The 27,360-nt window shown below is 42.3% G+C and overlaps 1 protein-coding gene across 8 annotated transcripts in view; it reads left to right on the top strand.

The window, feature by feature from the left end:
• Positions 1-27,360, top strand: part of DAB1 (DAB adaptor protein 1) — a 1,110,909-nt gene that overhangs the window by 81,545 nt on the left and 1,002,004 nt on the right. Inside the window, exon 1 of one of the 8 annotated variants that reach the window (XM_034653287.1) lies at positions 20,952-20,972. The exons of the other annotated variants lie outside the window; for them this stretch is intronic. The gene's annotated coding sequence lies outside the window, so the exon portion shown is untranslated. Of the gene's footprint in view, positions 1-20,951; positions 20,973-27,360 lie in introns of those variants that run through there. 8 annotated transcript variants of the gene reach the window in all.

Raw genomic sequence — 27,360 nt, 5'->3', positions numbered from 1 at the left:
TGCAGATGGTACTTAAAAGAGCCAAGAGCTGTGCCTGATGTGGCAGTAGGTGATAGCATTCTTCAGTCTACACTTCTCCCTCCCAGTGCCAGTGGCTTTGTTTGGGATTCAGAGTCACCGTGACACTTCTCTTACTTTTCTCTTTGATGAGGTCATGGTGAAGCGGGGCGTCTCATTAGGCAAATGCTTGCCTGAGAATCAGTCTGTCCATACACATGGCCAGGAATCCAAGCATGATGAAAGCCTACCAAACAGAATGGGGGTTGCAGTGCGTCCCTCTGTGACCTGGTGAGAATTTCCCTTTCCACGTGTATCCGTGTCATCACAGCAGCACTGGGTGACATGGAAATGGGTAAAAAAGCACTAAGACCTTCTCCCTGTCCCCTCCCCAAACCTCTGCATGCTGAGTCATTTTCACCCGGGAATCAACCCCATTCCTGATTTCCATACCTTGGCATATCCTGTTCTCTCCCCCTGGAATATGCTCCTGCTTCTCCCATCTCTGATGGAGACCCTCCAGAGTATTTAAAACCCAGCTCGAGAAATCCTCTCCCCCCACACAGAGGGTTGTTCGCTTCTTTGTTCAACTCTTCCTCCAATATCCTTCTTCTTATGCTTTATCGAGCTATATTGAACTGTACGTTTGCTTCTCTGTCTTCCTTACAGGAATGAGCTCTCTGAGAAAAGGAGTTGCAAACTATTTCCTTCCTTATCCTCAGTATCTATCAGATGGCTTTCACATAGTCGGTATTCAGGAACCGCCTGCTGAATGAATGCACATTGAGTGAATGAGCTCAGAAAGCAGTGTGTCCTGGCGGGGGGTGGAGACTCAGGACAGCCACTGTTCTGATGGCCTTGTAGGCATTTTTGTTTTCTCCTATACAGATTATCAAGAGAATTGAGACTTTTTTGGTTGATTTAGAGAGGCTAACCTTGGGCCTGTTTGGTGCAGCAAAGCAGGCCTCCTACCCCGGATCTCCCTTTTTCTTAACTTACAAGCCTGTATTTTACCTGGAGGCAAATCCATTGCCTTGGAGAGTGTGAGTCCAGGAGGAAGTCCCTTTGGGCAACTTGCCACATTTTATCTGCGCTCCTTTTTCCATTTTAGCCTGTCATGGAGTTATTTTTGGTAAAGTACTGCTCTGGGGGGAGAAGCTTGGCTGTGAGCAGAGGATAGAAAGAGCTGAGAAAGTTCCTTGCTCAAAGGGGACATTTCCCTAACTGCTGCATTCTTTAATTGGGCCCTTGCTTTTGCGTTTTATGCAATCATGTAGGGGCTGTGAGTGCAAGATCTGAGCCCTTAGAAGTTTAGTGGGTACTATGGTCTGAATGTTTGTGTCCCATCCCCCACCCCATTCCTGTGTTGAAATTCTAATGCTCAAAGGTGATAACATTAATAGATGGGGCCTTTGGGAGATGCCTAAATCAAGAGGGTTCCACCTCATGAGTAGGGTTAGTGCCTCATAAGTGTGGCTCCAGAGTTTTCACCGTGTGAGGATACAATGAATATCTGTGACCCTGACCCAGCCATACTGGCAGCTGGATGTTGGACTTCCAGCCTCCAAAACTGTGAGCAGTGAAGGTGTGGTGTCTAACCTACCCAGCTGTGGCATTTTGTTACAGCAGCCTGAATGGATGAAGATGGGGGGGGGGGCATAGTGGAAAATGCATGGGCCTGGAGCCAGGCATACCTGGATTGAAGTCTTGGCTCTGCCACTTCCAAGTTATTAAGCATGGGGAAGTTGATGAGCCTCTCTGAGGCTTTCTTTGGCCATCTGTAAATGGGGATACCACCACTTATTTACAGGGATACCTCAGACTTAAAGATAATGCATTCAGAATGCCTGTTATGTAGCAAGACTTCAATGAATGGAATCTCTTTGGTCATTGGCTCTCTCCCCTGATATTTGAGTAACCATTTTTCCCTGAAGAGTATTTAACCTTTCTTTGTGGCTGAAAGCATAACCAGGGAGCAGTTGACTTAGTACTGCTATAAAAGGAGTTGTTCCTGTTTCTATTATCCTTTATATTAGCTACTTTGATTTCCAAACTATTTTAAGATCAAATCCATACTGATCAGTAAAAGCCTGCAAAAATAACAGTGAGTGTAGGGTGGGACGGGAAGCAGAGGGGTAGGCTTCATGAAAACTCTCTCTTCGGTGCAGATCACCTCCCACCTTGTAGCGGTGTGTGCATGCACGCAGCTGTTGGTTTCTACACTCTACCACCAACCTAAGGTTCCACAGGTGCTGTTTTGCCCTGGGGAGCTGCCTGACCTATGTCAGGTTGATAGCTCAGGGCCCGAGTATGACTGTTGTCAAATCTGGGATCCGAGCCCTGTACAAACCCAGTTTAGTATTCAGGAAATGTATCCATAGCAGCTGCTGTCAGGGTAACTATCACCAAGGGTAGACATTGGTGGCTTCCTCCCTGCTATGTGTCTTTCCTAAACAGTATTAAATATAGCACCCTCCCCCATCAGCACCCATTTGCAAGACAGAGGGAAGAAAGTCTCTCTTCTCTCTGCAGAGGGTAGCCCTCATCTCCCCCGGACATAAGTATGTGAGGGTCATCAGCACCTGTGTTCTTCCTCCTCTGTGGGGGCAGCCACTATTACGATCTCCTGTTCACATCCATTTATTCATAGAACTTAGAACTCTCGGTGCTTACTGCCTGCTGACCAGAGAGAGAGAATAAGTAAGGAGACAGAGAGACGAGATGCTTCAGTTAGTGTGAAATGCAACACAGAAACTGAAAGAGGTGATGTCATGGGGAACAAGGGGCAGAGGCTGCCACTATTAGAATGATTGGGGAAGAACTCTTTGTGGAAGGGACCTCCGTGCTGGGACCTCATGATGAGAAGCAGCAGGCAGGTGGAAAAGTGGGGGAAGGAGCACTCCAGGCAGTGGAACACCCGACACCCTGAGACAGGAGTGAACGGGATCTGTTTCATGATCAGAAGGAAGGTTAGAGGTCTACGTGCTCAGCAAGCACAGGGAGAAAGAGGTAGCAAGTGAAGTCAGAGACACAGGTAGAGGTTACATCCTGTAGGACCCTGAAAGGCCATGATACAGAGTTCAGAATTTATTCTGAGAGAGTGGGAGGCCACTGGCAGGTGTAAGCAGGGGAATAGTATCATTTGATGTTTGTTTTGAAAAGTTCGCTCTGGCCACCATGTGGAGAATACTCTATAGGGGTGAGAGAGCAGAGCAAGGAGAGCAGGTACCAGACGGGCAATAGTCCCAGCAAAAGGCAGTTGGACTAGGTGCGTGTGGCTGGAGATGGTGGCCATTGTGTGTCAGAAGGGAGGTTGGACTGCAGACAAGCTTGGCTCTGGAATCAGGAGTCTTCCCCGTGCTGGGGAGGCCGCTTTATGGGTGTGACGACTCCATACTTGCCTGGCTTCCGGAACTTGGAACTCCACTTGTGTTGGAAACACAAAGAATAGTGACTTTCTTTAGCACTTGGCTTTCTTTCTTTCTTTTTTTTTTTGTCTGCGCTACTGGGGTCTTAGTGGAAGATCCTGGGCTTTGGAGTGACGTTGACCTGGATTGGAATCCTTATTCCAGCACTTCCTAGATGGTTGACTGGGTAGTTTTTAATTTAGTATCTCCAGCACTCGGTTTCCTCAGCTGCATAATGGACTTAATAATTAAGCCTGCATCTTGCTGTCTTATTCTGGTTATTAAAGGAGATTGTATTTGTGAAAATATCTAGCATATAATAGGTTCTCAATGAAAGTCACTTGGCTTGGATTCTGAATCATGTCATTCAACCCTCTGCCCTCCCAGACTAGGATAGGAGGCCAGATGTTTCTACTTAACTCCACCCCTTATGTCAGGGAAGCATGTCAGTGGAAACAATCATTATACCAGGGGGTGGAAGGTAGACTTGGTTTTCTCTTTCCCTCCTTGCTAAACACTGAGTGTCTTTAAATAAGCCCCTATCCCTCTCTGGACCTCAATTCCTCATCTGTAAAATGAGTAAACTAGGCAAGATGGTCTGAGTAATTATAGTGGATAGTGACATGTCTTCATTTGATGCCAGTATTAACTTTAACAACCAGCCACTATGGAACACCCACTTGGGGCCAGACAATGTGCTATATGCCTCATAGACATATCATATGTAATCTTTAGGGCAGTCCTGTAAAGGGGGTGCTATCACTGTCCCCATTTTACAGATGAGAAACTGAAGCAGAGAAGTGAAAGCATCATGTCTTGCTGACAGTAGCAGCCAGATTCTTCAAAGTTCCATTCATCATAACTCGTTGGGAGCTCCAGATGTGCCAAGCCCTGTGCAAAGCCCTGTGGCTGCAGGTAGAGACCCTGCCCTCAAAGAGCCCACACTCCAGAGGTCAGGGGAGCCATGCAAAAGTCCGCTTGTTCTTCTGCCCTCCCACAGAAGGACATGTTGCTGGGAAGGGAATGTCTGCAATGGCGTTCCTTGGCATGGGAAGCTCGTTGGGGCTGGCTCCGTTCTCCAGTATGGGGTGGCCTTTCTGGGTTCAGCAAGTACAGAAGATCTCATCTCCTGTCTGCAGAGTCTCACGCTCCACTCTGAGCCCCCACCTCCTCCTGGACTATTGCTTTGCTTCTCTTTCATGTTCTTTTTCAGTGGCAGTTATTTCTCTTTCCTCACAATTTTGTCTCCTCTTCTTTTTCTGTGTTAATTATGAAAGGAAAATTCAGTGACACACAAGGAGTTTGGTCTGCGGAGGATGGGCAGGGAGGACCCTTGTCTTGGCTTGGGCCTGTGTGTGGACAAGGTGTGAAGAGGTTGCATGGGCTAGCCCGGAACTGGGAATCAGGACACTTGGGTTCTTCGTTCAGGCTCTGCTGCTTACTGCTGGTGGCCCTGGGCAGATCACCTAACTCAGCAGTGCCTAAGTTTCATTCCCGTAAGATGTTGTTGGTAACACCGGTAGCATGTGTGTGCTGGGCTCATGTCTCAGATCTACCACCTCCCAGCTGTGTGACCAGGTGCAAGTCCTTAACCTCAGTCTTGGTCCATGTAAAACCTACGTGAGAGCTGCTACGAATGTGCAGTTACATAATCCATGTGAGGCGTGTGGCGCAATGCCTGGCATATATCGTAAGCTCTATATACATCTCAGCCGTCCGTAATGACCATGCTGGTTATCCGACTTAATGGATGTAGGAGCATTTGATTAACTGTAAAGCACTGTACAAATGTTAGTTATTCTTTGCTCATGATTGTTATTTTGAAGTAAGAGAGAAAGGACTTTTGATTATCTTTCCTTGCCAAGTCAGTTTTTTTTTTTAAATTTGGGTTTTATATTTATCTCCCTCAATAATATGCTTTAATATTATATGGACTCCTTCCAGGGCATTATTGTTCCAGAATCTGGGGGTGTCAAAGGCCATCCCATGCCTTTCTATACACAGAAGTGGGAGATCAGCCAAAAGGCTGTGTGATTTCATTTTGCCCTTTGCTTCTCTCATTGAACTTGGTAGTTCACATCTAAATGAGCTGAGTGGCTGAGCTTTGAGTTCTTTCATCAATAGCTCCAGCAAGCCAGTGTACATTGTGATTAAAATGCATTGACCCTCCTTAAAGAAGTAAAATGCAACTAAACGGAAGGAAGGAATTAAATGGGGGGGAAAAAGCCGTAAGGAGAAAAAAAATGCTCTGGCAGGACAGCATTCTATTTGCGTGATTAAAATTCTGTTGTGTGGAAAAAGTACATGTATAGATACATGGTACTATCAGGGGAAACCCGTGGTAGAAAGGCTCTGGGTTGGGGGCTGTTACCTTTGGTTTTGAAGCTATGAGTCTTTCATAAGGAAGGGAAGTAAAGTGAGACCCGTTGCAGTGTCGATATTGGAAGAAAAATATAATAGCTTATAGGACAGCTATGTCATTTCAGGCTCTTACTCTAGGTAGTTTTTGTGTTCCAAGGAACAGGATTCTGACCTGCTTTCTATGGGGTCCATACAATAATAAGCACCGTTGTCACCTGCCTGCTCTGCCGAAGCTCTGGGATGCTACAGCCCCCGTCCTCAGCTGGCCAGACAGCTTCCATGAAAACAGAGGTCTCAGAACCATCTAGCCAAATACCACCCTTAACAGTGCAGAACTGTGGGCAGTAAGCATTCCAGGAAAGCCTCAGAAACAAAGCAGTGATGAACTGCTTGGGAATGAACACCTGCTGTTATCTGGAACGATCTTCCTAAGCATTTTGTGCTGGTTTAAGATGCACTAGTGGGGTGGAGAGCTGGCCAGTTCCATGTACAGAGCTCATCTCTATTCTTCTCTTTATCTTCCTTTCCACTGTAGGTTATAAGTAGCAGCATGTTAGGGGCTGTATCATTAAATAATTCCATTCAACGAAACATTTATTGAGGGCATACTGTGTGGGTGGGCGGGGGGTGGGTGGCTAACAGTTTCCTGTTCCTACCCCTAAAGCAGTGCTCCGCAAACTGCAGCGTGGTTTTTTTTTTTTTTAAAGATTTTATTTATTTATTTGACAGAGATAGAGACAGCCAGCGAGAGAGGGAACACAAGCAGGGGGAGTGGGAGAGGAAGAAGCAGGCTCATAGCGGAAGAGCCTGATGTGGGGGCTCGATCCCATAACGCCGGGATCACGCCCTGAGCCGAAGGCAGACGCTCAACCGCTGTGCCACCCAGGCGCCCCTGCAGCGTGGTTTTGAAACTCCTGGGGGGCTTGTTAAAACTCAGATTGCTGGGGCTACCCCCAGAGTTTCTGACTCAGAAGGTCTTGTTGAGGGCTGGGCTGAGAAGGGAGAACAACGAGAATTTATATTTCCAACACATTTCCCAGGTGATACTGAGGCTACATGTCTAGGGACCAGTTTGAGAACCACTGTGTTGAAGAATGCATGGCACTGCTCCTGGTCAGAAGTGCGGACAGTGGGGTCTCATAAAACTCAGACTATGAGAGGTGTTAAGATGGACATGTAGAGAGAAGAGTGCAATTTATGCACAGATGGGCAACCAGGAAAAGTAAAGGGAGGTGGAGGCATGGGAACGAATTAGGCAAGAAGAGGAAGTTTCTCTGTAATTGAGCAGGTAAGGGCTACAGAGAAAGATGTTTCAAGATTGCCTGCTATTCGTTTTCTTCCTTGACCCAGGGAATAAAAGAGAGCAAAGTGTTAGATCCAAGGACATCTCCCCCTTTATATTTAAAAACTACAATTTCTGCTCTCACGTGGGCTAGGAATGAGAGGTGATTTTAATGGCAGTACCCATCTCCCCTAGATCAACAGGGAGACACTCCATTTCCTGCAGAAACAAAACACCATCGCTCAGTCCCCGAGGGAACCTCAAAGAAATTAAAAATGGAATTAACAGTTCATCTGGAAACCCTCCTTTTAAAAATCATACGCTTAGCTCACTGTTCCATGAAAGCTGTTTTCTGAAACACCAGCTTAACGCTCCTGGTATCGTATTTCTGTTTCATGGTGTCTGACTGCAGGATGAAGGGCAGCCCGGTGGCAGGGGAGAGATGAGGTGTGGTAGGAGCTTGGCAGGGAAGATGAAGAGTGTGAGCGCTCCACCCTGCTATGGACAGGCCAACAGCGTGAAGGAGGAATCCAGGCCACCTCGTCAGGGCATGGGTCCCACATAGGAAGCTCCTGAAGGAATCGTGGTAGCATTGGCTTGTGTAGGCTGGTCAAGATTGAGACAGGCAGATGGGGGGTAGGGGAACATGAGCAATGATATGGGGACTGACAAGAGCCAGCCATGTTTTGAGAACTGAATGGAGGTGTGTTTGACTGGAGTTAGGTGAAACCAAATAGGAAAGTCAACCGAGGAAAGAAGGTGGACCGTACTTTCCTGAGTTCAAACGAATGGTAGTTCTCTGAATGTGCATGTTACACATACCACCCCTCTGCACATTTGTGCAGGCTCTTCCCTCTGCCTAGAATACCTTCCCATTACCATTCCATACCATTGCAGTGACCCTCTGCTGGACTCCCGTTGTACTTTGTATATCCTTTGAGCGTAGCACTTAACACTGGAATTGTCTGTTTGCTCAATGGTCTCCTTCACTAGTCACTTTTCCATTCATTCAGTCAATCATGTATTCACTCATTTAACAATACATGCTGAAGACTTGACTGTGTGCCAGAAATTCTGCTAGGCCTTGGGGATACAGGAATAAACAAGAACAACACAGCGTCCTCTTTTGTGGACTCCTAGGCCAATGGGGAAGACAGGTGTTAAATAGGGAAACACTGAAGTGGAGATATTATGAGGAAGTTTTTCATTTCTCCTGTGAACTCCTGAAGGGCACCAGAAGACATGCCAGAGGAATAGCATCTGCTATCAGAGGGAAGAGCATGAACAGTTTCATGAAGCAGGGGAATAGTTTTACTTGGTCTGTGCTGCCTTCCTATTGCCATGTTTTAAAGCCATCCTTTTCATTATTGTGGTGTTCTTCAGTACGATGGAGGAAGACAAATGCTGTAGATGCCAGCCTTTGGCAGACACACAGACACTTGGCTATTGCACTGCCTCTTGCGACCTCTGCTCCCTATGGCACTTCCCCTTTGATGTCAGTGCTAAGGATGCAGTTGTGACCTAATTCATTGTAGAACACTTGGGGAGGCTAGAGAGTGTAATTCTTCTATTGAGAGTTACGTGGCATGTTAACCAAACAATGAGAATTTGCCTCAATAGAGAAAGAACTGGAGATGAGAGGGATCAAAAATTGAAAAAAAGGGCATTAAATTTGTGGCTATGTGATTGAGTATGTGAGGGGTGCACTAATCTTTCAGATGTACAAAATATGCCATCACAGGAACTAAATGGTCCTTGAGAAAGATGTTAACAAGAGCCCCATTATAGGGATTAGAAGATTTTATTTAATAACATAGTTTCCATTTATTGGACATCTAGTATGTCCTGGCCAATTTATGTGTTATCACTCATTTAATTCCTGTAACACCCCTGTGAATTAGTGTTATCACCATTTTATAGATAATTTGAATACAATTAAGTTATTTGTCCAAGGTCACACAGTGAAGTGGTTTGGCCAGGTTCAAACCCAATTAAGTCTGATAGCAAAGTTTAGACTTTTCATAGATGACAGACATATCAAACTCTTAGCACAGTGCTCAGCAGATGTCATGAATGACAGCACAAGTAACATTTTTATCATGTTGGCAATGAGGGAAAACATGATGAAATCATGGTTTTGACAGAAGAGTCTCAAGATGGTATGCTGCTGGGTAGGTGGAGAGGTTTCCATGTTCTTGCCCTTCTACCCAGAAAATATAATGAAGCACAAGCTGCCAGGTCTACAATTACTGGTTGTTACTGACACCTCACTAGGGGAAGAGCCCAAAGTTATACACACTGTAGGCAGAGTTCAAAGGAGGGGAAATATATTCCTATGGGGGAATTTCATAGGAAGCACCTAATAACCATCCCTTCATCCATCCCTTCATCCATCCAGTAACCATCCCTTCATCCATCCGCCTATCCATCCACCCATTCTCACATCCACCCATCTATCTACCCATCCATCCACCCAAGCATTCATCAACCCACCTATCCATTGATTCACCCACCCATCCACCCATCCATTCACCCATTTATCCATCCATCCATTCACCCACCCACCTGCCCATGCATCCAAACTCTTTAGCATTCTTCACATTTTTCTCTCTCTTTTTCTTTATCTCCATCATTGCCTCTTTTCTAGAGGAGCATCTCAAACATTACCCTCTTAAATGGTCTTCTTTCTTCAGAGTTTCAAGCTATTTAACCAGCAGACTAAGAGTCTGAAAAGCACAGATTTTATTGCATCATCTTCCTGCTCAAAAACCTTTAGGTGCAGTCCATTGCTCATAGGATTAAGATCATGTACAACATGTCCTTAGCCTACTTCTTCCTGGCTCAGTGCTCCATCACTACAGCCCACTTATTTCCTGAACCTGGCCCATGCTTCCTTGTTTTTGTACCTTTGCTCAAGCTGTATCTCTTCCTGGAGATGCCCTTTCTTGGCTTTCTCCACATTGAGATCTCCACCTTTCCTGGTGGGAATTCTAGTCTGTGAGCCCTTCTCTGAACCCCATAACAAGGAGTTATTCCTTTTTCCTTTGGAGTGTAAATTGTTTGGGGAGGCAACTTAGTCTAGTTTGAGCTTTGAAATCCAAGAGTCCTGGATCAAAATCTTGGCTCTGCTACTATCTGTGTGACATTGGGAAAGGTACATACCTGTCTGAGCTCAGTTTCTGCATCCATAAAGCAAAGATGGAGGAGTTGTTAATATCTACCTTATAAACTGATTGTGAGCATTAAGTGAAAAACAAATAAAAAACAAACTGAGGGCTTCAGAGGGGAGGGGGGTGGGGGAATGGGATAGACCGGTGATGGGTAGTGAGGAGGGCACGTGTTGCATGGTGCACTGGGTGTTATACGCAACTAATGAAGCATCGAGCTTTACATCGGAAACCAGGGATGTACTGTATGGTGACTAACATAATAAAAAAACATTAAAATAAAAAAAAATTTTTTTAAATGCATCATTGGTGCTCAACAAATATTTATGAATGGATAAATATAATCAGGCCAAAATTTTGCCAACATTCATCATTATGTACTTTAAATGAAACCATAATATTGTTTCCATGAGGAAAATATTTTTTTTTCAGGCCAGCTAGGGCTACAGTTCTTGGCCAATTCCCAAATATCAGACCATCACTTTCCCATAATTCCTGGCTCAAATACACGCATATGCCATCAATTCAATACCAGGATGCCTCTGGAGGCACTTCAGTCTGAAAATGATTGCAAGTCCAAGCCACAGAGAAGCTTCCTCTCATCTGGTATATTCTTCTTCTTCTTCTCCCCCTCCTCCCTCTCCTCCTCCTCCTCCTCCTCCTCCTTCTTCTTTTATTGGTAACACTTGGATATATAGCCTGATACTAAGGAGTAGAACTCTGGTACAGGTTTACCCTTAAAACTGTGTCCAGAGCTAAGAGCATGCTACTGGAACAGACAGGAAGTTTAGCAAGTTGGGTTTGGTTTGGAACCTGGCTTAGAGTAGGCAATTGACTAGAGTTGTCTAGAAAGAAGGACAAACCCATGGATAGATGGATAGTGGATGGATGGATGGAAGGTAAATGGAAGACAGATGGGTAGAGGATGGATAGGTGGATGAATGGTTGAAAGATGAATGATAGATGGACAGTGATGGATGGATGGACAGTGATGGATGAATATGAATGAGACACTCACTCTCTTGGGCTCATTAAAAGGTTGAGAAGCAGTGCAATGAGGTATGTGGTGGACTAAGAACCAGGGACACAGGTTTTAGGGCAACTTTGTGGTTATCTTACTATTATATGACCCTAGGCAAGTTATTTAAGGTTTCTGAGGATCCATTTTCTTATATGTAGAACAGTGGACTTAGACAAGATGATCTATATGGCCTCTTGTAAGATCATATTCTGAAGTTCTGTGACTCCCTGAAGTAGAAAATAGATCAATGTATGTATTTATATGTATTTTTAAGCTGGTCTTAAAGATAGAAATAGGTGTACAAACATCTAGTTTTATTGTTTTCTCAGAGATCAAAGTGAGCAAACACAGAGTTTCTGATTCTCAGTTCTGTGCATCTCTCACAATTCAGCCTTATATGTCCTATGTTACCTCTCCATACACTCATCAGCTCCTGAGGATCACAACAATTCCTTATTTGTCATCTATAACTAGTAAGGCAGCTTGGTCAGTGGAAATAGACTCAGACTTAAGAATCAGACAGATATTAGAATCAAATTCTGGGTTCTCTATTTATTTGTGATACTGGAACAGTTTCTTCTCAGGCCCTCTTACCTGTCAAATGGTGTCACCAAATGCCTCATAGTGAGGATTAGAGAGAACAGCTATGTCAGGAAAGTAATATGTCTTGATAACTCTGATAAATGGAAGTCCTTCCTTACCCTCTGCTTTGTGCAAAGAAGCTACCAGTTGCCAACTAGATGTTCAGAAAGCACTTGTTGAATCAGATGGATTTGGACTGCACCCAGCCTCTGGATTTTCCTTGCTTTGCAGCTAATGCTTTCACTCTATTACTGGTAGAAAATGCAAATGTGAAGCTTTGGGAAAGACTTCCACACATAAATTTGGTATTTCAAGAGCATGGCTGTGAATAGGGAGCTCAGCTTTTTCTCTGTGTGGTCCAACATTAATGCAGCCCTGAGTATTGGGAGGCCATCAGACACCGACCTCCCTCGTCTCTGGTAAACTGTGGACATTTGGCTGGTGAGCGTGAGGTGTGTGGGACACATGAAAATACTGAGGCAGCCTGGGAAGAAACCCCAGCTTCAGAATAAGTGATATCTAATTCACACTGGAAGTGCTAGGATAGCAAGCTGAGAGGACTCCCCCCCACCCCCCCAACCAGCAGTCTTCTTGCGTAGGCTGCTCGCATGCTTACCTCCGTTTCTACTGTCTGGGGCGCTATTACCAGTGAACCTTGAGTTCCAGATGACCTGCTCCCGAATCAATTATTTGAATGCTGGGCATGGCTAGGTTTTTCTGTGACATCAAATATGCATGCTGCCTTGTTCTTCCTTCTCTTTCCCCTCAGTGAACACTTTGTCTCAGTGATCCGGGAATATCTGACTGGTCTCTGGTGGTCCTGAAACTCCTGCTGTCCAGCCCTGCATTTTATACATGAGCAAACTGAGCCTCAGAGGATGGCCCTCGGTCACACAGGGAGTTGGTGGCAGAGCTAGGGTTGCACCCCAGGAGTACTGACCCCAAGTCATAACCCTCCTCAGCATTCCACAGATTATGACTATCTTCCCAAAGGGTTGGGGAAGAAACAGAAACAAGCTGAAAGCTCCTCTCATCTGCTCAAAGTATCTCCTCCGAATCCCCTAGCAGCATCCCAAATTCCCACATCACGTCATTCCTTTCATTTAACACAGCATTTCCCAAAATATGCTCAACTGATGCTCTATAAAGCAAAAGGGATCTGTGGCCAAAAGAGATCAGGAAACCTTGCAAAATATGTTCTCCTTTTTAGACTCACAGCGCACAGTAGCTAGTCAAAGCATAGCCCTCCTCGGTAAAGAAACCTCATTTGACTTTGTCATCCCATTGTTTCTTAAATTGATTTGTCCACAGAACCTTATTTTCCTTACCCCTTTTATTCCTGTAAATACCTCACAGAACCAGGTGCATGGAATGCACTTTGGTAAATGATGATTTAAGGCATTGAATGCCCTCATTTGATATGTATGGTTTGCTTTAGAGAGATCCTAATGATTGTAGAACTTCACAGTTTCCAGAGCTCTTTCACACGCATTATCCCTTTTGATTTACAACAGCCCTATCAGGGAGGTAATGTATTGTCCTCAACAGAGAAACATACTTAGATGATTGACAGGACTGAAGATGGGAGAGGAGATTGGAGTATAGGTTTCAGACAGCACATTTCATATTCCCTGACTTTTCTAGCCCTCTACTCTACATTAAAGCCAGCGTCCTTAGTTCCCCCTCTACTGGCCAGGCTCCTAGTCTTGGATTCAATGATAGATTGTAATTTTCCATTCTACCTCATTTGAGGGAAAATGAGGCTCAGAGAGGACAAGTGACATGCCCAGGGTCACACAGCTGGTTAGTCATAGAGCTGGAAGAAGAACCCCAGGGTTCTGAGAAGCCAGTTGAGGTTGAAGGCCCTGAGTGCATTAAGGATGAGAAAGTAAGCCTAGAAAGAAGTGCAGAGCTTGAAGAAAGGGGGAACTGAAAAGTTCAAAGGATGAAATTGGCAATGTTGCTTATTACCAGCCCTGTGGAGAATAATGGCATTCACTGAAGCCACCAAGCCAGATGTCCTGCAGAATCTGGCTGCCAAATATAGATGGTTCAAAGTAGAACACTTGGAAACTTGACAGAGTGACCTACACTTACTTGGAGATTCGTCATTTGTCCAGCAGTTCCATCATTTCAAAAACCACTTGAAAGCCTTGAATGAGGATAAAAGGTCTCTGAACAACTAAAAGAGATCAATCAACTAATTGCTCAATTACTCAATAAGTGAATCAGTGAAAGAAAATATATGAAACACCTACTATATACAGGCCCTGGAAACCTGCTGGCAGACAGGGGTATGACAAGGTCCCCATCCCACTGGAGCTAGAGCCCAGAGTAGGACAGAAGCAGGTAGACAGATAGATAGGACCTTGTGACAGAGGTTATTAAATAAAACTGAGTACATCCAAGCCAGATAGGTCAAATTAGGCATTAGGAGGGAGTCCTGGAAACTAATTTTAGAATGGAGTTTTGAAGGATGAATAGGAGTTAGCCAGGTGATGAAGAAAGTAAGTGAAGGTACTGTATCCTCTAAAAAAACACAGTGGCATAAAATAGCAAGTAACCTAGATGTCTCTCCCAAGGGTGACATTGATAGATTAGAGTTTTGCTTCTCATGCAGATTGCATGCAGATCCTCTCAGATCCCTGCCTGCATGAGAAGCAGAGGAGCAAGACAATATACTTTTATCTATCATCTATCTATCATCTATCATCTATCTATCATCTATCATCTATCATCTATCATCTATCTTCCTATCTATCTATCTATCTCTATCTAGAATACTACTATTCTCCTAGCAAATTTCAGTTATGTAACACAGTGTTATCAACTAAAGTTACCATGTTTTACGTTAGATCCTTGGACCTGATTCATCTTAGAGCTAAAAGTTTGTATCCTTTTACCAATCTCTCCCTGTTTCCCCCACCCCGTAGTTTCTGGCAACCGCTTTTCTACTGTTTTTCTGTTTCTATGAGTTTGATTTTTTTTTCTTTAGACTCCACATACTAATGATATCATGCAGTATTTATCTTCTCTGTCTGACTTATTTCACTTAGCATAATGCCTTCAAATTCCATCCATGTTGTCACAAACAGCAAGATGTTCTTTCTTATGGCTGAATAATACTCCATTTTATATATATATATATATATATATATTATATATATATATGTATCACATTTTCTTTATATATATCTCTCACATTTTCTCTCTCTCTCTATATATATATCACATTTTCTTTATATATATATCTCACATTCTCTCTCTCTCTCTCTCTCTCTATATATATATATATATATATCTCACATTTTCTTTATACATTCATCTGTTGACGGACATTTAGATTGTTTCCATATCTTGGCTGTTGTGAATAATGCTGCAATGAATATGGGAGTGCAGGCATCTCTTCCATATCCTGTTTTCAGTCACATGCAAAAGAATGAAATTGGACCCCTATTTTTACCATACACAAAAATCAACTTAAAATAGAGATTTTAATGTGAAACCTGAAACCATAAAACTCCTAGAGGAAAACATAAGGGGTAAGCTTGTTGATACCGATCTTGGCAATGACTTTTTGGATTTGACACAAAAAGCAAAGGCAATACAAGCAAAAGTAGACAATCTACTTTTAAGAACCATGTTTTGAAAAAGATGGGTCCCTTCCAAATGAGTAGTCATGGAACTGCTGTGTTTTGTTTTCTCAATGCTCTGGAAAGCTCATGGGCTCAAGCTGGACTTCAGTGGGCTTCTCCTGCCCCCATCTTGTGGGGAGTCTAGGAGACTGACTTGTCTGGGGGAGAGCTCAGAATTATCAAGGGGCTGGTGTATTCTGTTCTTCATTTCTTGTTTCTTCAACAGGAACCTTGTCCCTGGTCTAGTGAAGGGGAACAGCAGGGCAGCTATGCCAAGAAGATCCTTGGAGGTTTTTTCTTTCTGTATAGCACGTTCTGTGGGAAAAGGCTAGACTGAGTTCATTCCAGACCCAATTAGTTTGATGCCTGAAAGCTCTTTTTCATAGATATAGAATGTTAGAGGGTGGAACGGTCTTAGATATTTGAGTCCAGTGTTTTCTGAGTACCTCAGGTCCTTTCCTCTGGCTCCTCTGTGGTGATGGCCTAGGCCCTTCTCCTTCCTCACGGGGTTTGTGATCCATATTTTAGATTGTTTACTGGCCTCCCCCACAGTTTAGTTTATAGTGCAATCATAAGCGAGGCTATCCTGTCTTTATTCCTTCACCTCTATAGTGTTCCCATCTATACAGTGGGCTGAGTGTACCAGACACAGGTACCTTATAGAAATCAGTAGAAAAGAATGTATTTTAAGAATATATTTAAAGAATGTATTTAAAGTTCTATGAAAAGTGCAAAAGTATATATATATATGATAATGCTGTTCATAGATATTTCTTAAAAGAATGAAAGGAACTTACAGAAACCAGGAATTTGAGTTAAGCCAAGGATTACATATATTGAGTTTCAAATGGGACTAAAATTTGTGCATTTTTAACACTGAGCTAATTAAAAACCAAACAAGTAAGCAAAGCCCATCCAGCACAATAAACGCATGCCTAACCTGTGCTGTTAAAAACTGTTGAATATACTCCTAAATGTGCCTTGATTAAATTAATATTTCACTCAATGCAAGTCCTTAATAAAATACCTCAATCTATACTATTTACAATTTTTATCTTTTTTTAACCACATAAATATATCAGAAAAATGAGAAAACCAGATTTTGAATCCCCCTTGATTCAGATATAGTAGTAGTAGTAGTAGTGGTAATAACAATAATAATAACAACAACAACAATAATAATCAATGGCAGGTTGAACCTAGATTCAGAGCCATTGTCACTATATTTTCTGCTTATTCAATAGTAATGATATTCTTTCTAATTGCTTAGTATGTGCTGGGCATATTGCTAATTTTGTGAATAATCTCACTTAACCTTTAGAATGCACTCCTATGAGGAAGATGTCATTATTACTCTCATGTGATAGATAAGAAATGTAAGATTCAGAGAGGTGAAGACACTTGCCTAAGAGTACACAGCTAAAAAGTGCCAGGTGGCATATGACTGCACAGTATACAGTCTTTTTTTTTTTTTTTTAAAGATTTCATTTATTTATTTGACAGAGATAGAGACAGCCAGCGAGAGAGGAAACACAAGCAGGGGGAGTGGGAGAGGAAGAAGCAGGCTCATAGCAGAGGAGCCTGATGTGGGGCTCGATCGCATAACGCCAGGATCACGCCCTGAGCCGAAGGCAGACGCTTAACCGCTGTGCCACCCAGGCGCCCCGCACAGTATACAGTCTTAAACTATTATGCTAGACTGCTTCCTGGTATAAATGTGAGAAAACTCCAAGGAGAAATCAAGTGCCCAATATTTAATCATTTATCTGATGGTTCTTACTATCTAGCCCATTGCTTGTAATGAATCAAAAATTGGCAAATTGAAGAGAGCAGATATCCCAATATTATTCAGGTGGCCACGTGTCCTGACAGGGTATCGTCACGTAGGCCACAGGGAGCTTATCCCTTCTCTAACATGCTATGGCCTCAGACTCAGTGCTGCAGTATAGCCCCATGTAGGAGCTGATGTTGATAATGAGAGCTTGACTTTTTAAACCGTATTTAAGGAAGTAGGGGTGAGAGTAACATATTGCAGAAAGAACATTTTTTTAAGGTAACTTTTTAGAATGCTGGTGCTTAAATCTAAATTTGCTTATTTTTATGTGAGTGTGTGAGTCTGGATAAATAAGATCTTGTGTGTATTACATACAGAAATCTAAGATGATATATGTAGTCTGATAACATAGTGACCATTGTATGTCCCGGTGCTATAGGGCTACAAGATGATGCCACATAAACACGCAAATATATACGTGTGTGTATATGTATCATGCATAGTCACAATCTATATACACGTGTACATTCACAGTAACTGAGAAGCTGAGTTGACAAGTTACTATGAAAACCTAGATGTTTACACTATATATTTTAAAATAGTCTATGACATTTTTACCATTCATGTAATGCTCATGACACTGTCTTATACCAAGGTTGTGTGTGTGAATGCTCATGGCTTCATGCAGTACAGTGGGAAAAGAAAGGAATTTGGCAGACCTGAGTACAAACCCTGGTCCTGCTCCTTCCTAGCTGGGTCACCTTGGGCAGTTTGTTTGATCCCATGGAGAGCCTGTAAATATGGCCAATCATAGTTTTGGAGGGGCTGCTTATCCTGTATGAGGGCCCCCATTTCCACAGAGAAAGAAGCTTCTAATCTATCACCAGGAAAGGAAAAGTAGGAGCAGAAGACTCCTGTTTTCTCTCCATTCGCTCCTTCATGCCTCTGAATGGATTAGGAATGCCTTACCTGCTTACTGATTGTGGGCAAAGGAACTGTCCCAGAGTGTTCAGTCTTGTCTGGGAGTTCACTTTTGCATCTGCTTGCTTAAAGGACACACTGGCTCTTCATATGCCTTTATGCAGAAGATTGCTCTGCAAGGGAGTTAGGGAAAGGGAAAGTTGTAGGAAGCTTGATTCTGGTAACATGCTGGCATTTCCCCCAATCCAGGTTCATGAGCAATAAAGCTGAGAGTTTGCTCTTCATTTGGTTTTTGTATGGATCTCTCAACTGGTTCTGGACGTGGGGGTGTGGCATGGATTGGTCATGACCTGCTAATACTCCAGTGCGACACAGGACTGGTGTGATGTTTAAGCATAGATATTAAGAATCTAGCACAGTGTGTTGTATGTGGTAGATGTTTGGTGACTGTCAGACTTCTCCCCCCATGAATGACTACAAGCTGAACATGGCCCAGCTTGTGTCCTCCTCTTCCCCCAGTACATAGCACAAGGTCTCAGACATGAACTGAATAAGAGCCAGAAGAGACTTAGTGGACTAGTCATTCCTTCATTTTCAAGATGAGAAATTTGAGGATCAGAGATGTTAAATGCCTTGCCTGAGATTACACAGCTAGTAAGGGTGCACCTGGGCTCTGTGCACGTCCTGTCACTCAACACCGCATGACTTCACAGAACAAAGGGAACTGTATCTTCTATAGAGGGTAAATTACAAGTCTGCCTAAAACCTGAGAGCTTTGTCAAGGTAGAATGTTTCCATTTTGATAGAAGAACAAGAGAGCTCCCAAAATACTTTCTTTTGACCTACTTAGCTATTATTCATCTCCCTCCCTTCCCCAATCCCATCACCAATTGCTTCTGCTTGGAAAATTCTGTTATAGTTTATCATTCTGTCTGTGGTTCTGTTTTTAAAAATGTTCTCTGGTGGAATAGAAACTTAAGAAAACATGCCCACAGGAAGACTGAGAGATAAAGAGACCTTGTTACACCTGTACCTCACCTCTCTGAATGTCTTGACATATCCTAACCTAATTCATTTGATGAAATGCAACTGAGGCCCATGGAAGAGTGGTAGAAATTTTTCCATCCTTATGGAGTCCTTTCTCCATGGGCCTAAATGATGTCATGTTGAATCCTTGCCCTTGTGGTTACCAATCAGAGGCTAGTGCTAGGGAGAGATGATGGCCATATTGAGTGTGTATAATTCTTCCTGCCTTGGGGTAAATTGTGTTATGAATTCATGATCTCATACACCTTTAGAACATCTTAGAAAAAAATAGAACAAAGGCAGACATTTCTTTTTTTTATATATATAATTTTTATTTTGTTATATTACTCACCATATGAAAGGTGGACATTTCTATTCTCAATTTATATATAGGAAAGTAGAATGAAGAGAAACCAAGATTTCAAGATATTCTTGTTTCTGCTGTTTACTACACTTGCTATTCTTTCTGCTTTGAATATTATTTCCCAACCAGATTTTCTTGAAAAAATTCTTTCTTTCTTTTCTTTCTTTCTTCCTTTCTTTCCTTCTTTCTTTTTTTGAAAATTTGTATTTGTTCTTCAAAACCAGCTCCTTGATGAAACTTGCTCCTTCCCTGGTGCTCTCACTGCAATTTCTGTGTTATATCTGATATAATACTTAAGTAATTTTGCTATGATTAATCATTTATATGTCTCTATCTTTCAGAAAGACATTAATCTTTAATAATGATCACAAACATCCTATCTCCTCCCCATTTTATAGAATAAGAACATCACAGAGGTTACATGACTAATTCAAGATCACCTAGCCAGCAAGTGATGGGGCCAATTCTTAAACACAGGGAGGTCATCCTCCAAAGCCCATTCTCTCTACTGTGGTATGAAACTGCCTTTTTAATGACAAATGATCCTGATGTGAGAACGCATTTTACCCTTAGTTAGTTCCTAGTAGCAATAACTAGTACTAACTTCCACTGATGGAACAATTTATGATTTACAAAGCACTTTTCTATATACATCATCTCATTCAATCCATATAACAAAGTTGCAAGGTGGAGATTGCTTTACAGTTTTAAAGTTTATTGCTTTACAGTTGAGGAATGGAGTCTCAAAGAAGAGATTTGCCAAAAGCCATCCTGCAGTTTTGCAACAGTTAGCAATTTGCAGGAAATTAAAACCCACATCTCCTAACTCCAAATCCCTTTGCCATGTCGGAACAATTAATTCAGGTCCACAGTTGGTTTAACATGCAGCAGTGGCAGAATTTCCAAATAAATAAACTGTGCATAGTACTTAGGAGACCAACACACTCTCTTTGGTTCCAAACGTCATCAGATTTTTCCTCCTTTGGCCATGGTGTGGTGCAGTGAACAGTGCTGCACCTCAGAGTCAAATAAAAGAATCCCAGATCTCAGAATGTGATCAAGAACAGCAATTTGTTTTCTGTGGATTTGTCATATCATTCCATGACTTAACTTGGTGTTATAGGGTAGGCACTTCAAAGCCCTTTTATTTTTATTCCAACACCCCCAAGACTCACCCCTCTGGGAGAATTCAGGGATATGCAGAATTCCCCATGTTGTAACTTTAACTTGACCCTTTTGTCTTCTACTCAAGAGAACAAGGAAAGGAATGAGAAGGGTATTGTTAGGAGAAATGTTGAATCTTTTATTTATTTTGAAATATTATTTGTTTATTTGATTTTTTTTCCAAGTTTGGTGTCTTGGAGGAAGCTTCTGACACACCTCACAACTTGTTGGGACTTACCTCGTCATGTGTTGCAGTAGTAGAGAATAGAAGGTAAGTACAGCAGGGATCTGTCCTCAGGGAGCTCACAGTTGGCTAGGGCAAGCAGCCACTGGGCCATGACTATCATTGGGCTACTGACCATCATTCACGACAGGTAGTCCTGGTACTGAGAATCTTTGTACTGGCAATGCAAAGAAGGAGTGAGGGGGTATCTTCTGATTGGGAAAAACAAGCAAACTTTGATAGAAAACTGAATCTTTGAACTGAATTTTAAGGGATGAGCGTTGTTTTCATTGGTCATGAGGGAAACTGAGAAAGAAGATGGAGGTGTCATGAGCATCATGATACTTTCTGTTGGGCCTGGGGAAGGTTAAGTCATCCCATTATAATCAGAATAGACATTTTGGAAGAAGAAGAAAGGAAATAAGGTCTGAGGCACTTTAATGCCACACTTTGGTGTTTGGACATGAGCCTATAGACAATGGGTAACCATTAAAGATTTGGAACAGGGACATGAATTGATCCAGCTTATATTTTTGGAAGATTACTCTGGCAACTCTGACCCTATGGTATCGATTATCATAACCTGAGAAAGAACCTTGCAGTTCAAAGTGGGGAACTAGAAGTGCTGGTTTATGAGCTGAAAAAAAAAAAAAATCAAAGATCCCATTTTCCTACTTGTGTCAAGTCAAATAAATGGAGCCAGATAAATGTGGAAAAAAAGTGAGATAGTAGCAAAATTGCCTAGAAGCAGAATGTTTTTCAAAGTCCCTAATGAGGTGTCAGTGAACCTAACGAGATGAAACTCCCTACCCTACACCTAGTTTTTCACGCTGTCCTTTTCATTCAGTCATAATTAAGTTGTGAAATTGGAATTATATCCTATCATTAGAGACGGAGGCCAGCTCTGCCTGGCTCTTGCTTCTCTGAAGAAGGTAACTCTGAAAAGCACTCTGTCCCATGGCTTCTTCTCCCACTTATGCTTCCCCTGATATGGCTGCAGGCAATGACATCATCGTTTTAGATTTTGATGAAGAAGGGCCACGTGGCTCCTCTTCATTGATTTCAGTATTGAATTCCTTCATTCTTCATTAGGAATTATTAGGCAGCTGAAGTTGAAAGGAAAATGTCAGTTTTTAAAGTGCTCTTTGCTTGTTAGTGGAAGGGAAGGGTAGGCCAGGGGCAAAAGCATCCACCATGGCCCAGACACTGTCAGGCGCTCTCTAAATCTCTTGGTAACCCTTTGATTCTTTCAAGGTGCTACCATGAGAGGGAAGCATTATTCCTATTTGTATAGATGTGAAAACTGAGGCTCACAGGAGTTGTAGGCCTTATATAAAGACCACCAGGCTTAATCCAAAGCCATGGTTTTCCTTCTGTACTGTAATAAAGATGGTGACTACATGTGTATAAGATAAGGTCCACTGAGAGGAGGCTGAGATACATTAGATCTTACAGTATCCCATGCACTTTTCTAAGACATTTTGAGGTGCATTACTCATTTCTATAAGAGCCCTTTGAAGCGGTATTACTGCTCTTTTTTATGAATGACCTAATTGTGGTTGAGAGAGTCTAAGTGACTTGCCCCAAATCACACAATGGAGAAGTACAGATTCTACCTGATTGCATTGCCTTTCAGGGTGAGATCTCTAGTCTCAAGGATGAGGCTAGCAGGGGACATTTCCAGTACTGGGACCAGCTAGCAATATGAGAGAGAGAGATGTGTAAGGCAGGCCCACTTTGTGTAAACCCCTGCCATTCTATAACGTAGGGGTAGTATGGAGGTGGGGATGAGGAGAAAGAACCTTCTATGATAGCTGACTCACTAAGTAGATAAGAACCTCATGCCCCATTCCCTGCAGGACTATTTACATAATCTTACTGACTAGATACATAAAGTAATAACTGGAAGGGTGGCTGCTCCAGGAAGAGCACTGCTGTGGGTGCCCCTTGTCCCATTCTTGGGTCTGTCTGCTCCCCGTGGGGTGGTTCCAAGCCCATCTCTGCTCCAGCTTGCCTGGGAATGACTGCTTCCCTTCTCCTATAGCAATACCAGCGAGGACTTAGGCCTCAAGGTCAAGCCCCATTCTCTCTACTCTGTCCATCCTAGCTAACCTGGTACAGAAATGCAAATGCAGGTCTGTGATTCCCTATTTAAAATGTTAAGGGTCAAATATGTGTCAGAAATTTGGAATGTTTCGTGAGAGACTATGGACTATGAGAAACAAACTGAAGACTTCAGAGGGGAGGGGGTGGGGGAATGGGATAGACTGGTGATGGGTAGTAAGGAGGGCACGTATTGCATGGTGCACTGGGTGTTATACGCAACTAATGAAGCACCAAACTTTACATTGGAATCCAGGGATGTACTGTATGGTGATTAACATAATATAATAAAAAAATCATTAAAAAAAAAAAGAAGAAGAAATAAAGGTCACCCAGAAATTAAAAAAAAAAAAAAAAGAAAAAAGAAATTTGGAATGTTTCGGATCTGAGAGAGCCAATATGATATGTATATTACAGATTGTGTAACACCCCCTGCCAGGCTTGGGGCAGCACCATAATCAAACACATTAATATTTCTACAGTAAAATGGGTAATAAATAAAATCAATAAACCCTATAAGCAATGTTCTGCCAGTTCAGGTCAGTTTGTACCACTGAATTAATTCAGATCAGCTTAGATTTGCTGCCAAAATGAGTTACACACACACACACACACACACACACACACAATTTGGTTTTCAGAGCTTTTTAGATTTTATGATTCAGATAAGAGATTACAGATAAATATTTCTTTGATGCCTACTACTGCTAAAATAGTAGCTCACATAGACTGGGTGCCTATTATGTAGCAGTACTGTGCTGAGCAGTTTACAGACATTAACTACACAAAAGCCCCTGAGCCTATGAATATAGCGCTACTATCTGCATTTTGCAGTGTAGAGCTCTGCTGTGCAATCCATAGCCACTAGCCATATATGGCTATTTATATCTCAAGTAATTAAATTAACTTAAACTAGTTAAAATAAAATAAAATAAAATAATTCAGTTCCTTGTTTGTTACATCAAGAACTTGATAGCCATGTGTGACTAACGGCTATAGCTCTATGTGCCTAGACCCCACCATATTGAGCATTTCCATCAGTACAGGAAGTTCTACTGGACAAAATTGGCTACATGTTTAAATGGGGAAATCAAGGCACAGAAAGATATTTTAATCTCTGCCTCCTGAGTCCTTGCTTTCAAGCTGAATGTGCTACAGCCTATCCAGACAAGTGTCTGGTTCATCTCTGCTCCTGTGCTGCTGAATGAGTGAATGAGTGAATGAATGAGAGGGTCTGAGAGTGGTGGCCTGGAAGCCAAGAGCAAGGAATAGCTGTGTGTTAGCCTGGTATTTAGGGTCAGGCTTAGACCTAGAGACTCATAATGAACCATAGTTATCCTTTATTGATTCCTCAGACCAAGAATCAATTCATATCTTTTACTTCCACTTTGTTTCATTTTCCTGTTTCTAATCTTAATTTTTTTAGAATCAGCCATTACTAAGCTATTGTAAGGCATTGAACTTGCTGTCAGGGCTATATATTTGAGATAATATGTTGATGCCTCATTGATAACGGTCGAAACAGAAATATAGTGGAGCTGCTGCCTGGAAGTCACCCAGTGAGGCATTGGATCACTTTGGAGGGAGTCACCTGCCAGGCATGCCTGGATATAGATGTGAGCAACACCTCACGTCTGGTATGGACAGGGTGGTCGTGTTCATGACCTCCAGGCATGGAGTAAAATGGGTTGGGTTTCAGTTTCAGTCCTGAATCTAACCTGGGCAGCCATTTCATATCGCTTAGGCTTTTTGAACCTCAGTTTTTATCATTTGCCACATGGGATAATTATTGTGATTCTGTATCCTTCACATACTACCATGAAGACCAAATGCAAAGTAGATTAAAATACTCTTAATTATAAAGTACTGAACACACAAGTTACTTGTACAGGCAATGCTTTTGTTTTGGTAGGAAAGGAAGCCTCTGAGCTTTGGGAGAGGCAAATATACATACCTGGTGTTCATTCATAGCTGACTTGCTTATTAAGTGTTGGCCACTGTTTTTGTCTTAGCGGAAAAAAAAAAAGAAAGTTGTAATTTACATGTTATTCATATCAATTGATAAGTGAACAGACCATTTTTAAGGAGCGAATGAGTCTCCTAGTGTTGGTACTGCTCTTTTGGGGTTTACTGAAAAGAAGGCTTGGAAGCCCACCAGAGCAGGCATTATCCTTTACATGGTCTTTTATCTTCCTTCTAAGTTTTGAATTTTGTATTTTCAACTTTCCTTTAGTAAGAACTGTCCTCTTTTAAGTTTCTAGTTCTCCTTTCATCAAACAATGAATTATGTTATCGTCAACCCCACACACAATCACCAGGAAGCTCATCATTATTTTAATGCTCATTTACAGTTGTCACCTTCTTTCTTCATGCAGTTTCAGAATGAAAGATTGAATTAGAGAATGAGAGAACAGGTGAAAAAAGCAGAGACTGAAGTCTAGCTGGTTATTTTACAGATGAAGAAGTTGAAAATCTAGGAAGAGCAAGAAGGATGCTCAGGGACTGAGAGCCAATCAGTGGCAGAACTAGGACTAGACTTGCTATCTCTGACTCACACAGTCCATTCATCAGGCAAGTTCTAATCAAATGTTATGTGGTGAGCGTTGAAGCAGATCAAGGGAGTTAGATAAGTCTAATGGATATTGGAAGAGCTTGATGTAACAGTCTAACAGTCACTACACAGGGATGACCTTGCTAATGGGACCTAAAATACTGGAGGCCCATGCTGACTGTATCAGTTGGGAATGTGTGTAGCACGAAACATGGCTCCCAAATAATAGTGGCTTAAACAAATAGAATTTTGTTTCTCAATTAGGAATAAGCCTGATATAGGCAGTTGTTAGCATTGGTTCATTTGTTCAAAGATGCCCCCAAGGACTTAGGATCTTTCTATCTCTCTACCTCTTGTTCACAAGATGGTTGCCTCAGTGCCAGGCATCGTATTACTGTCTAGGAAAGAAGAAGGAAGGAAAGCTAAAGCTTTCTCAGAATTCATTCATCAGATTTATACTTCTATTTTAGTTGTTTGGAATTATGTCACTTGGCCACATCTAACTTCAAGGAAGCTTGGGAAACTGAGCATTTACCTTTCTTGCCTCTATCACTGGGGTATTATTTTTAAAAATTAACAATCAGCAGGGCACAGACATAAACCAATTACAGTGGATGCCAACCATGAGCAACTGGAATAGTTGTAACACTAATACAGGCCAGCTATTACCCTTGCCTATTATAATGGTGACCAGGGAAAAGAATGTTAAGAATGGGTGTTCAGTAAGTCTCAACAGTATGTGTTGCTGTACCGTGTTCTATATCAGGGTCAGCAAAGGGTTGTATTTTATATTTTATGGCTTTATGATATCTCTGGTAATTACTCAACTCTGCCAACATTATGTGCAAGGAGCCATAGACAATACATAAATGAACAGGCATGGCTGTGTTTCAATAAAACACGTGAGAGGCCAGACTTGGCCTGTGGGCTGTACTTGTTTGACCCTTTTCTGCATCCATCTCCACATTAGGGATATCCTGGCAATGAGACTGTAATACTAGAAGTTGGTTACTTCTAGTTATCTCTCTCAGTCGTATCCAAATGGGCATGGCCAACACTGTTCCGTTCTGGACTAGATCATCCTCCTTCCTTTCCTGCCCTAATGGATAGAAGCCATTTTTTTTTTCTCCTTCAGGCTCAATATACCTTTGCTGTATACCTGCTATGAATAATGACGTGGAAATTCAATCTATGTCTTTCAGTTTGGGGAGCACCTTCCTGTATTACCCAAATATTGTCATCTTGAGCAGTCATAATGTTTGGGAGATTCAATAAAATAATTATTATGAAAGTGCTTTGTCAGCTCCAAAGCAGTATATGAAAACTCCTACTGAGAACACCCTTCTTATCTATTGGTGCTCCCCATGCTTCAAGGACCTTCTGTACTTTCCAAGGACTGTTCAAATTTCCTGGCATCACATCTGCCCCTATTTGAGCACAGCTTATCTTTCTTCCAACAGCACAGTCTGCTTAGGGAGTGTATTAATTACCATGGTAGGGTCATTGAAGTGAGCTCTTCGTTTACAAGAACCCCCCAGGGATTCCTGTACACAAACATGTACCCATGTTCATACGCTCTCATTAGACTGAAGTTTTTGCTGTTCATGCTCAGCTTTTGGCAACAGACACTTTATGATGGCAGAGTGGAGGATGCAGAGAAAAGCTGGGACTTTGAAGAATTGCATATTTGCTAAGGGCAAATTATTCAGGTCTGACACCAGTCATAGCCTAGCCAGTCACATGGAGAAGTTTGAAAGACACATCATTCACCTGGGCAGTACG

This window comes from Ailuropoda melanoleuca, chromosome 2, assembly GCF_002007445.2.
Source record: "Ailuropoda melanoleuca isolate Jingjing chromosome 2, ASM200744v2, whole genome shotgun sequence".
NCBI lineage: Eukaryota > Metazoa > Chordata > Mammalia > Carnivora > Ursidae > Ailuropoda > Ailuropoda melanoleuca.
This window is presented reverse-complemented; position numbering and strand designations above follow the sequence as displayed.